Source organism: Mauremys reevesii, linkage group 1, assembly GCF_016161935.1.
Source record: "Mauremys reevesii isolate NIE-2019 linkage group 1, ASM1616193v1, whole genome shotgun sequence".
Lineage (NCBI taxonomy): Eukaryota > Metazoa > Chordata > Testudines > Geoemydidae > Mauremys > Mauremys reevesii.
The window spans coordinates 66,845,496-66,856,898 of NC_052623.1; the positions used below are offsets into that span (position 1 = coordinate 66,845,496).

General features: G+C 41.2%; 1 long non-coding RNA gene across 4 annotated transcripts in view; it reads right to left on the minus strand.

Annotated features, from left to right (window-relative positions):
* The window catches only part of LOC120395862, a 36,880-nt gene extending 25,957 nt beyond the window's left edge, over positions 1–10,923 (minus strand). The window contains exons 1-3 of one of the 4 annotated variants that reach the window (XR_005592857.1): positions 9,716–9,758; positions 6,457–6,565; positions 3,746–3,812 (exon numbers count right to left, since the gene is read on the minus strand). This is a non-coding gene — a long non-coding RNA (uncharacterized LOC120395862). Of the gene's footprint in view, positions 1–3,745; positions 4,110–6,456; positions 6,566–9,715 lie in introns of those variants that run through there. The other 3 variants (XR_005592858.1, XR_005592860.1, XR_005592859.1) reach the window with 3 other exon arrangements.
* Between the last annotated feature and the right edge of the window lie 480 nt (positions 10,924–11,403).

Below are 11,403 nucleotides of genomic sequence, written 5' to 3' on the forward strand. Positions count from 1 at the left end.
ACAAACATAGCAGAAGTTATCTGCCCTGTTCACACAAGTACGAGGCATCTCTGCTCACTTTGGCTAAACAGAAATGTGTCCCTTTGCAAAATCAAACACTGACAAATAAGAGAGCATGAAACTGTATGATTTCTAGAGCTGATATAGGGCAATTTGTTCAGCAGAGTGATGTAAGCTTCATTATGATTGCATCATCCATGACTTCTAGGAATAACATGATGCAATTCATATCATGTATGACACAATACCAGCTTCAGATTGCATCATTCATTATTTTGCCTAAAAAGCAAGTACTGTCCAAACTCAGTCATAGATTTATTCATAGATCCAGTCAAAGATGTAGTTTAGCCATTTCTGGTTTAAATTGAGATCCCTTCCCTTTATAACTCACTTATCCTCCGCTATTCCCAAGTCAAGGGTCGTATATACTGACCCAATAGCATAACTTGAAAACTAGAGCCAATCAACAATTTTAAGCATCATTTTCATTCTCAGTGACCCAGAATTAGTAAAGTTTGACTACATTTATTTCAGAAGCATTTTGGCTGTAGAGCAGTGTTACCAAAGTGCTGAAGGTTTTGGGGCTCAATCCAGCTCCCATGGAAGTAAATGATACACCTTTCTAAGTATTATCCCTAATGGTCACTTAAACCTTTTGATATTTTGAATTTTTACAGTAATTATTGAGGATATAGCATAATGAAGTGCTTAGTTTCTATAACATTCACTTGAACCAAGCGCATTCTCATTGTATCTTCTTTCAGCCTAAGGTGCTGAGCTCATTTTTAGTTGGTTCTTACTCAAGCTAAACTTCCACGAAGTAAATGGAAGTTTGAGTAAGTAATGAGTAAACATGGAGAATGATGGCATTTCCTTCCCTTGTGACAGATTGAGAGTAATATGCTGCCTCTGTCTTCGACTTTCTAACAGTGTCACATCTGGGTCATAGCCAGGAGGACAAGCTGAATACTGAAGGGGTAAATTTTATATATTATTTGGGTGGCCTGAATAGAAGAGGATGCCTGCAGTGTAGACGTACCCTACGGTTCAGTGCAGGGTATTGGAGTGCCTGGACCAGCAGAGCTGTAGGAGAGATGCTCCCAGCCTTTAGGGTAGTCATCCCCAAACTTTTCAGGGTTGCACCCCCCATTACCGCTGTCCACTCCTGCCCCCAAGCTGGCGCTGGGAGCGGACTCTTGGCTCCGAGGTGGGGAAGGATATGGACAGGGGTAAAGGAGCTGAGGCTGGACACAGCTGGGGGCAGGGGTGGGGCTGGGAGCAAAGCCCAGGCTGGGAGCAGAGCCCTGGCTGGGGGCCGAGGCTGGAAACGGAGCTGGGTAGTGCTCCCTCCCCACCCCCGCATGGGGGCTGGCCCAGGCCCCAGCTGGGCCTCTCCGAACAGTCTTCTGCATTATGGGGACCTGTGTTTTAGGACATGGTTTAGCTAATATCCTTCGTCCACAAACCTTGAGACTGGGCAAGCAGGTGGGGGTAGTCTCTAAAGTGTGTTCTATCCATCTTTCCATGGTGCTGAGTGTGCGGAGTTGTGGTGGATCACAACCTCAACATGAGTCAGCAATGCAATGCAATGTTTCAAAAAAAGCAAACGCAATTTTAGATTGCATTAACAGAGGCATAGCATGCAAGTCATGGGAGTTGCTAGTACCACTCTACTCGGCACTGGTTAGGCCTCTGCTGGAGTATGGTGTCCAATTTTGGTCACTAATATATAGAAAGGATGTAGAGCAGGGGTCGGCAACCTCTGGCACGAGGCTCGCCAGAGTAAGTACGGGCCGAGCCAGTTTGTTTACCTGCCGCGTCAGCAGGTTTGGCCAATCACAACTCCCGCTGGCCGCAGTTTGCCACTCCAGGCCAACAGGGGCGGTGGAAAGTGGCACGGGCCAAGAGATGTGCTGGCCACGGCTTCCCACTGCCCCCATTGGCCTGGGACAGTGAACTGCAGCCAGTGGGAGCCACGATCGGCCAAACCTGCCGAAGTGGCAGGTAAACAAACTGGCCCAGCCCACCAGGGTACTTATCCTGGCAAGCCGCATGCCAGAGGTTGCCGACCCCTGATGTAGAGAAACTGGAAAAGATCCGAAGGCAAGAGACAAAGATGATCAGAGGGATGGAATGCAAGCCATATGAGCAAAGGCTGAAGGAACTAGGTATATTTAGTTTGGAAATGAGATGATTGAGAGGGGGACAGAAAACCAGTCTTCAAATACTGGAAAGGCTGCTGTAAAAAGATGGAGAAAAGTTGTTCTCTCTTGTCATAGAGGGCAGGACAAGAGGCAATGGGTTCAAACTACAGCATAGAAGATTTAGATTAAATCTCAGGAAAAACTTTCTAACTGTAAGAAAGTTAGGACAATGGAACAGACTGCCTAGGGAAGTTGTGGAAGTTCCTTCACTGGAGGTTTTCAAAAGGAGGCTGGGTAGCCATCTGTCTTGGATGGTTTAGACACAAGAAATACTGCATCTTGGCAGGGGGTTGGACTAGATGACCCTTGTGGTCCCTTCTCACCCTATGGTTCTATGATTCTATAATTCCATATGGTTTTGAAGAGGATCATTTTGAAGGCCATAATTAGAGGTGGGCATTTCCCATATGGATCTAAACTTCCCCAAAGTTCAGTGGTGTGGGCTCTCACATTTTGGTTCAGGGCCATCTCTAGGCATTTTGCTTGATTATTCTGGGCTGTGATTCAGCTGAAACTCCATAGGTATGCATGTACATGTGTTTATATATACCTGCAGATTATTTAGTCATTGCAACTAGGAAATTACTCTATTTTACAGGAAAGGAATTTTATCTTTTAATGTCATGGTATTTACCTTACTAATGCCCTTTTACTACATGATATTTAAGGTAATTAAATGAGCAATAGTTATAATGCAGGCAAAAAGTACCTAGTATAAGTAATTTGTCCACTGAAATGTAGATTCAGAAATGTAATATAAAAGGCATTCTGCCTTTGGGATATTCCTTCCAAATTCCTAAAGTGTTTTCTAAACTATAATATTTTATGAATTTAGATCAGTAAAAATAAATTATAAATCATAATAAAAAAGAAGGGCAATTTAAAATGTAAAAAGATCATCTCTCTCCTCCAGTGAACCAGCCTCAAATGAAGCAGAATCTGCTTATATTCTACTCCTTAGATAAGTCTTGTAAGTTACACATTCAGGGAACTAATTCAGCTTCTGCAGAAGAGGCTGCACATTGCTGGGTGTCATATGATCTTTGCAAGGATTGTGGACTGTGAATGTTCATAACTACTTTAGCCATATCCTCTCTGACAATTTCATGATCATTTGTCCTGTTGCTACTGACTCAGTCTTCTAACTGTCTCTCACGCCTCTAGACTCAGTGTTAAACCAATAATTCATAAATTTATAATTGAATTAAACTCCAAAGAACCAGAGACTACAACCAGTCAAGTGCCATCACTGATAGTATTCTTCCCTCCTCTATTCTATATTATGCTCTCTTAACCCAGCATTAAACTCTTCCAAGTTTATCCACTCATAAAAAGCAAGCTGGTATGACACTCAGGAAAACTCCCCTGACTTTAGGGTATTGTAAAGTCTTATAATTTTCATAAAATGCCATTCTGCAACAGGAGCAATTGGGGAAAGCTTTAAAGTCAGTAAAAATGTAAACATGTTATGATGGCCCTGCCTTGAATTCACAGTGAAATTAAACATGGTTCAGATAAAAAGTAGAATTAAATTGACATACCCGATTTAGGACTTCATTCAGCTCCCATTAAATCCAGCATATCAGGCCCATAGACCCCACCTCGGTCCTGAAAACACTTACAGATTGAAGTCAATGAGACTACTCTTGTGCTTAAGAGTCAACCACGTGTGCAAGTATTTAAAGCATCAAGGACCTACTGCCCAGTTCTGCTCTCACTAAAATTAATGGCAAAATTGATTGACTTTAATGGGAGAAAGAGCAGGCCATTAGACTGCAACTATGTCTTCCTTTATCTGCCCAGCACCAAGCATGGTGTTCAGTGGTCACTCAGTGCTTAAGGTACTTGTACAAATGGCTTGCTTTATTGTGTCTGGTTCAAACTGGTTGTGCATAATGAGAGCTTCACAATGCTCTGGGCAGAGTCTCTGCTTGGGAAGCTCAGCCCTTAAAGGCACAGTCCCCAATACGACAATTGGTGCTTATCAATCTATAAGTATTAACAATGAATAATATAATAGAATTATGTATAGAACATTTTGGAATGTTCTTCCGAAAATGTATTTCTCCTTGAACTGCATGGGATTAAAAGAAACTAGTAGCTGTCGCATGGGTATAATTCATAAAGTATCATGCATTTTTTTTTAAAAAACCTAACATGGCTCAGAACTTAAAAAACTGAGTGGCAACAAACTGTGAATACCAGTGATGATTGAAGCTGGTGATATTCAAAACATAAAGAGGTCTCAGCCATGCTGGTAACTGTTCCCATCACAATAGACATTCTATGCTTCAGAGTGATGTTTGGGGTTATTGTGTGTGCTTGTTGTGTAGGTGATTGTGTTAATTTGTGTTGAGGGGCAGTTGCTGGAAGATGTGTTGATTTGTGTGGCACTTGGGCCAAGTAATCTACCATACAACCAATGAAATTATTTCATGCAAATTAGCTGTAGAGTAAGCGTGGTGATTGGTTGAGTTACCACTGACATCACAATGGCCTAGATCTCTTGGCGGGGCATAAGTACATGCCTTACTATTGCATTAGTATAATTAGTAAAGCCAACATGGCGGAGAACTTAAAAGTTGTATGGTAACAGACCGCGAAACCCAGTGATGATTCAACCTGGTGATATTCTGAACAAAAAGAGCCCTCAACCATTTTTGTGGCTGCTTCCCATTACCTCACGCTGACTATACAGACATAATCGGCTTGAGAGTGACAATCCTGGCATTTTATGATATGGATAATGTGGTTCTATTCTCTCCTTTGTCAGTGATTTAAAACCTGACATATCTTTAAATGTTAGGGGTTTTACAACTATATAAATTACACTTTAATATCATGAAACATATTGAAATACTGTAGCATTTCAGACCTGATAAAGATGATAGTCTTAAACACCTCAAATCTATGGACCTTTCTCAAAAGGTCATTCTTCACAGCTTCTCTTTCTGCACCTTCAGTTTGTACTTGTGAACACAATTAACTGCAGTCTCACAGGAGGACATGTAGACATCTCTCTGATTTCTGGGTGTCTACATGGCCTATTTTTTCCATGCAATTAATCGCACCTTCAAAATTGTACCCAAAAAACATACATACAAAAAGGGATGTCAGGTTTTTGGAGAAAAAACAGGTCCTTAAAGGTGTTAAAAGCAGTTCAATTACTATACAGCAGCACTGACACACATGGTCATTAAATTCACTGTTTTGCCAGCCAGAGAAGGAGAGTGCACAGAAGGTCAAACAAATATACTGAGTGCATTTTGCATTACTGTGGGAAAATGTTAGGGTTTAGTATACATGTATGTGTATTTTGTGGGTACCCAAGCATTGTAATACAAACATACATATACACTACAAATTGGACTCAGTGACACATTCTCTCACCAGCCTGAAGATAAGTTGGCTAAGCAAAACATTTCTCAGGGTAACAGTGTAGAATTTGGCCTTTTATCAAAACTGTGGTTATCTGTGGGTTCTAAACATATTCTTGCACACTACAGGGGGAAATATTCTGTCCATCTCACACTGAGAACGGGTTAAGTACTCACTGTCACTAATAATCTTTTGCCTATTTATTTTCACTGTACAAAGAATGAGTGGTTATTCTCTCTTGTTACAGTTTGCTAATGAACTGAGCACTGCCATCTTGTGTTTTTGTGAGCAAGTACATTTATAATTTCATAAATGATCACTTTAAAGCACTTGAGTAAAATGTGTTGATGAAGAAAAATCATAATGGCAGATTAGTTAGTGAATAGTATAACCTTCCCTTGATATGTGAGCCCTTCAGTTCTTGAGTACAGACATGAGAACAAAACAAAAAAATTAGAGTGAAGAAAGTGTAGTAAAATGAAATAGAAAGTTGACATTTTAAGCTTAGATTTAGATTTTAATCTTTTGACCTGCAATTTTTGGAGCTCATGAAAGTTTGTAATTAACAGTACTGTCCAAAGCTCACATCATACAAGCAGTTGCCTGTAAGCTTCCCTGAACAATTCTTTTAACACATTTAAAGTGACATTGTGAACTTAAAACCTAGTCAATTTTTAAAAAAATGCATTGATGCAAGGACTTGGTGTTTTAAGGGTGGTTCTGTGCTGATATCCCAAACCTCAAAGCCTTCCTGTGTCAAAACCTCACTCTAGCAGGCAATGATTCAAAGGCTGCATTTTGGAAGTTGCACTAGGCAACAGTTTTGAGACAGCTGCCTTTGAAGTCCTCCAGGCTGAGAATGGGCCTGACTTACATTTTGAGATCTCAGGAAATCTGAAGTGTTCAACTCTTCCCAAGGAGCTTCTGGTAGCATCTCTAGTTCAGGAGAAGACCCAAATACAGCCTTGAAGAACTATTCACTTCTGAAGATCACTTGAGTCAAATATAAAAAGGAAGAGACAAAGAAAGAAAACAGTCTCCATTGTAGCAAAAGAAGTTGCCCAAACTTAGACAGAGAACTCAGTACTTCAGGATAAATTTGGGGGTCAAAGCTGCAAAGCATGCTGAAAGGTCAGTGCTGTTGGTGAAACACGAGGGTGTTGATGTGCCTAGCACCAAAGGAGTATCAGCACCTGAAGGAAACGAAGAAGCCAATCACCCCTAGTCCACTGAAATAGATGCAAATGAACTAACTGCTCCCCTCAAAGATGCACTGATAATTCAAAGTTGACTTCAACTAAAAGCATTAAAGGAAAATGGCACTGTGAGAAGACACACTGGGTCAGTGGGGATTTTGGAATTAAAGAGGAAGTGGGAAAATCAGTTAAAGAATAAAGATATGCCATCTAAATTGAAGTTCAAGGGCAGCACAGAGCTGGATCCACCTTAAATATTTCTGGCTCTGCCAGGGAGCTCCTCTACTGATCACCATTAGAAAAGAAACACAATTGTGCTGAGCCACTGGCAGTTGGTCTCAAAATGAGGTTGACCTGCCTCCATCCAAGGGGACCAAAATATTTTGCGAGCTGGGGGACTTCAGCTGGACTCATGCTAGGAAGTTGAGACCCAGACATAGGAATTCACTTTCCCTGCTTCCACAGTATCTTTAGAGACAACAATTTCTTTTGGCAAGTACAGCATGTATCTACTCTGCTGCTATTTAATTGCATGATGTTTTTACTCTGTAGTTGCAGAATGTAATGTCATAATCTGATATGTACAGCTAAGGAATCAGACTTTTTGATGGAGCATCATCTACTGGTTAATGCACAGGCCTGTAGCCTGGTCTACACTGACGGAGGGGTGGGGGTGTCGATGTAAGATATGCAACTTCAGCTACGGGAACACCTTCTTATTTTGACTTACCTCCTGTCCTCATGGTGTGGGATTGACGGCCGCGCCTCCCCCATCGACTCCACTACCACCGCTCGCTCTGGTGGAGTTCCGGAGTCAACGGGGAGCACGTTCAGGGATCGCTATATCGCATCTAGACGAGACACGATATATCGATCCTCAATAAATTGATCGCTACCCGCCAATAGGGTGGGTAGTCTGGACGTACCCTAAGAGTCAGGAGATTTGGGTTCTACTTCCAGATCTGTCACTGATTTATCATTTGACCATAACCAAGTCACTTCACCTCTTGGTGCCTCAGTTTCTCCATCTATAAAATGGGGATAATGATTCTTACTGCTTTGTAATGTACTTTGAGATCTACAGATGAAAAGCACTGTGTAAAAGCTAGGAATTATTATAAACTGCACAGCATCTCTGGTTAGCAATCTGTAAAATGGGAATAATTGCCTCACTGACGGGGTCAGTGTTTGTAAAGCATGTTGAGGTCCTCAGATGGAGCGTGCAGTATAAGTGGAGACTATGATTATACAAACATGTAGTAATTTAAAGGATAGTTTGACTCCAGGAAATGACATGGGGATGTTTTCCAGTTATTGTGACTCAATGATTCAGTTCATAAGTTAAACGGTGAGTTTTTTCTAACTGCAAACTCATCTTCAGACTTGAAAGCCAAGCTCTGTTTTTTCTATTTTGTCCATTGCCACCAGTAACAAAGATCCTACATGCCAAATGGTGTTTTCTGTTGCACCTCTGCAATGTATTCCTTCAGTGGGGTGTCATATCGGTATGTGTGGACACAATTTGAAAACAGGGGTTGTGCAGGTGGGCCTTCAATTGAACACTACTTAACAATTCTGTGGATGACTTATAAGCAGAAAAGAACCCAGCTCACTCTCCCAGAGCTTTGTTGTTTCGGCAGGGCAAACTATGAGGCAATTGTTCCCACTTTACAGATTGTTAACCAGAGACACCATGAGGTTTATTATAATTCCTAGCTCTTACCCAGCGCTGTTCATCTGTAAATCTCAAACTGAACATTAAACATTTATTTGGGTTCCTAAAGTCAGCATAAATGACTGCATGCACAGAGGGAGCAAATTTGTTGAGGAAGAAGGTGCCATCTTTACATAATCACTTTTCAGAGTAGAACTGCACTTTAACATGTTTAATGATGCAATTAATATTTGTCAAAATACCAATAAACAATTCATCTTCCCTATGGCCCAATAGCCTGTCAAAATGTTGCTTCTTTTTTACGTAGTTTCTAAATACAGATAGTGTGCACAGATAATTATGCCTCCTCAAACGTAAAGTAGTTGAGTTTCACAAATCACAATGCATGAAGCTGGTTTTGTTAGCCTGTCTTTCTGAGCCAAGCTGATATAATGTGATCCTGGTGCATGACGTGTAGTGGTTTTATGAAAAGCATTGGGAGGTTCAAAACAGTGCTGTATTGTGTTTCTACTGTGTTTAGATTAGGTGACCACGTGGGCGCAAATACCCGCCGAGGCAAGCAGAAGCTGACTTTGTGGCCATCTACAACACATGGAATATGGCTTTTGTTTTACACATGCAATAACATTATTCTGTATGTTATTTTTTTCCTTAGCTGAAAGCGCATTTTTTGACTTTTCCCATCAATGTAGGAGCAACAATTTCTATTGTAGGTCATGAGACAAAAACAAACAAACAAACTCAGGGCTTTCTTTCTAAAAAAAAAATTCTACCCATATTGTTTCCTAGTTTACCCAACTAATAAGGCAACTTATTTTTCTCCTATTTCCAAAACCCTAACAGCTGTAAGTAAATTTTCAAACCTACTGTTGCCCCTTTGGGCCTGAATGACTAGGCAAAGTTTGGGGCCCTGTGTGTAACCAAGTGGAGAGTAGAAATTGGTGGTACTCAGGTATTTCTTTGAGGTAATTTGTTTACTTACAAAGAGCATACAAAAGCCTGTGTCTCCAAATGCAGAAGGAAGCAACAGAAAACAGCTTCTTTTGCTCACAGCACAAAGCGCACTCTTGTCAGCCTTCACCTTGACCCAAAAACCTCTCCTTGGCTTTCTTACAGGACCAGCCACACTCTGTGAGTTGCTCCTTCAGGCTGTCTCTCTCACTCAGGCCTGATCTACACTGGAGGGGGGGATCAATTTGAGATACGCAACTTCAGCTACGGGAATAGCATAGCTGAAGTCGACGTATTTTATTTTGACTTACCTCCCGTCCTCACAGCGCGGGATCGATGGCCACGGCTCCCCCCGTCGACTCTGCTACCGCCGCTCACCCTGGTGGAGTTCCGGAGTCGATGGGAGCAAGTTCGGGGATCGATATATCGATATGCCGATCCAGCGGGTAGTGTAGACATATCCTCAGTCTGTTCTTGGCTAATCTTCATTTCTATGTGATCTCTCTTCTCTCTCTCTCACACACATACACACACACACACACAAACACACACACACACACACACACTAGCCCAAACAACACTAGGCTGCAAGCTGGTAAACACATGCCTTTTGTCAGAGGTGAGGGGCTTATACTTATCGTTATGTTAACTAAAGGTTGAGTTCAAACTTACTAATCTCAATGGGGCTTTAACTCAACCCATAACAAGGTTTCACCAGCTTCTGCTTTCACCAGATTCTGATACGTGGAGTGAGGTGCTGCTCACTATGAATAAGGGTATTTGGATCTAGAGTCAAATGGCAAGTTTTTACTTGTCATGATAATATATAAAGAGTATATAGACAAAACACACATTTTTTCACCCGGATATTAAAAATAACAACTTCTAGACTCTAAAAGGTAAATGCACAAAATGTGTCATCTTGGTAAAGGAGATACATTGATAGGATTGCCTAAATCACTGATCCACAGAACAATGCAGGCAAGTAGCATTGCAATTTACCTCAACAGCAACTCAACAATGTGTCCCAACCTAGATCTAATGGCAATCCTCTTTAGCAGTAAGAGGGTAGTTCATTCTCAGTGCTCATTCACGCCTGGAGCTCTGTTGTGATTGCCAGTTGGAGTATTGTTTTTTGTGATGTGGACTCTCATTAAGAACTGGCCTGAGATGACCACCTCATTTCATTCATTGTCCATGTAGATCATGACTTTTTTTTATCACAACCAACTGGCTTCAGATTCAAACTAATGATGGACAGAAATCACTGGTAAAAACTTGCCATTTGACTTAAATCCAGATACGGTACTCTTATTCACCGTGAGCAGCACCTAATTCCAGGAATAGTCCCATTCACTTCAGTGGGACCACATGTGGAGTAAAGTGCTACTCTATGTGAGTAAAGGTATCAGAATCTGGTCCTTGGATAGCCAAAAGAGGTTACCTCAGTACCGTAGAACCTCAGAGTTACAAACACCAGAGTTACAAACTGACCAGTCAACCACACACCTCATTTGGAACTGGAAGTACACAATCAGGCAGCAGCAGAAACCAAAAAAAAAAAAGCCTCAGAGCAGCAAACACAGTACAGTGCTGTGTTAAACATAAACTACTGAAAAATAAAGGGAAAGCAGCATTTGTCTTCTGCATATTGAAGTTTCAAAGCTGTATTAAGTCAATGTTCAGTTGTAAACTTTTGAAAAAGCAACCATAGCATTTTGTTCAGAGTTACGAATATTTCAGAGTGATGAACAATCTCCATTCCCAAGGTGTTCATAACTCTGAGGTTCTACTGTATTTGATCTATTTCCTATGTATTCCCTATAGTAAGTTACCCATTTTGAATATGCAGTTCTATTCAGACACATAGGCACCTATATTTGAAAATTTGCCCTTTCAAGTCCAGTCCTGCAATATGATGAACAGCTCTTGTGCTAACCCTTGCACACTGAAATAAATGGGAACTGAAGTCATGCAGTGCTCTGTAAGATTGGACTTT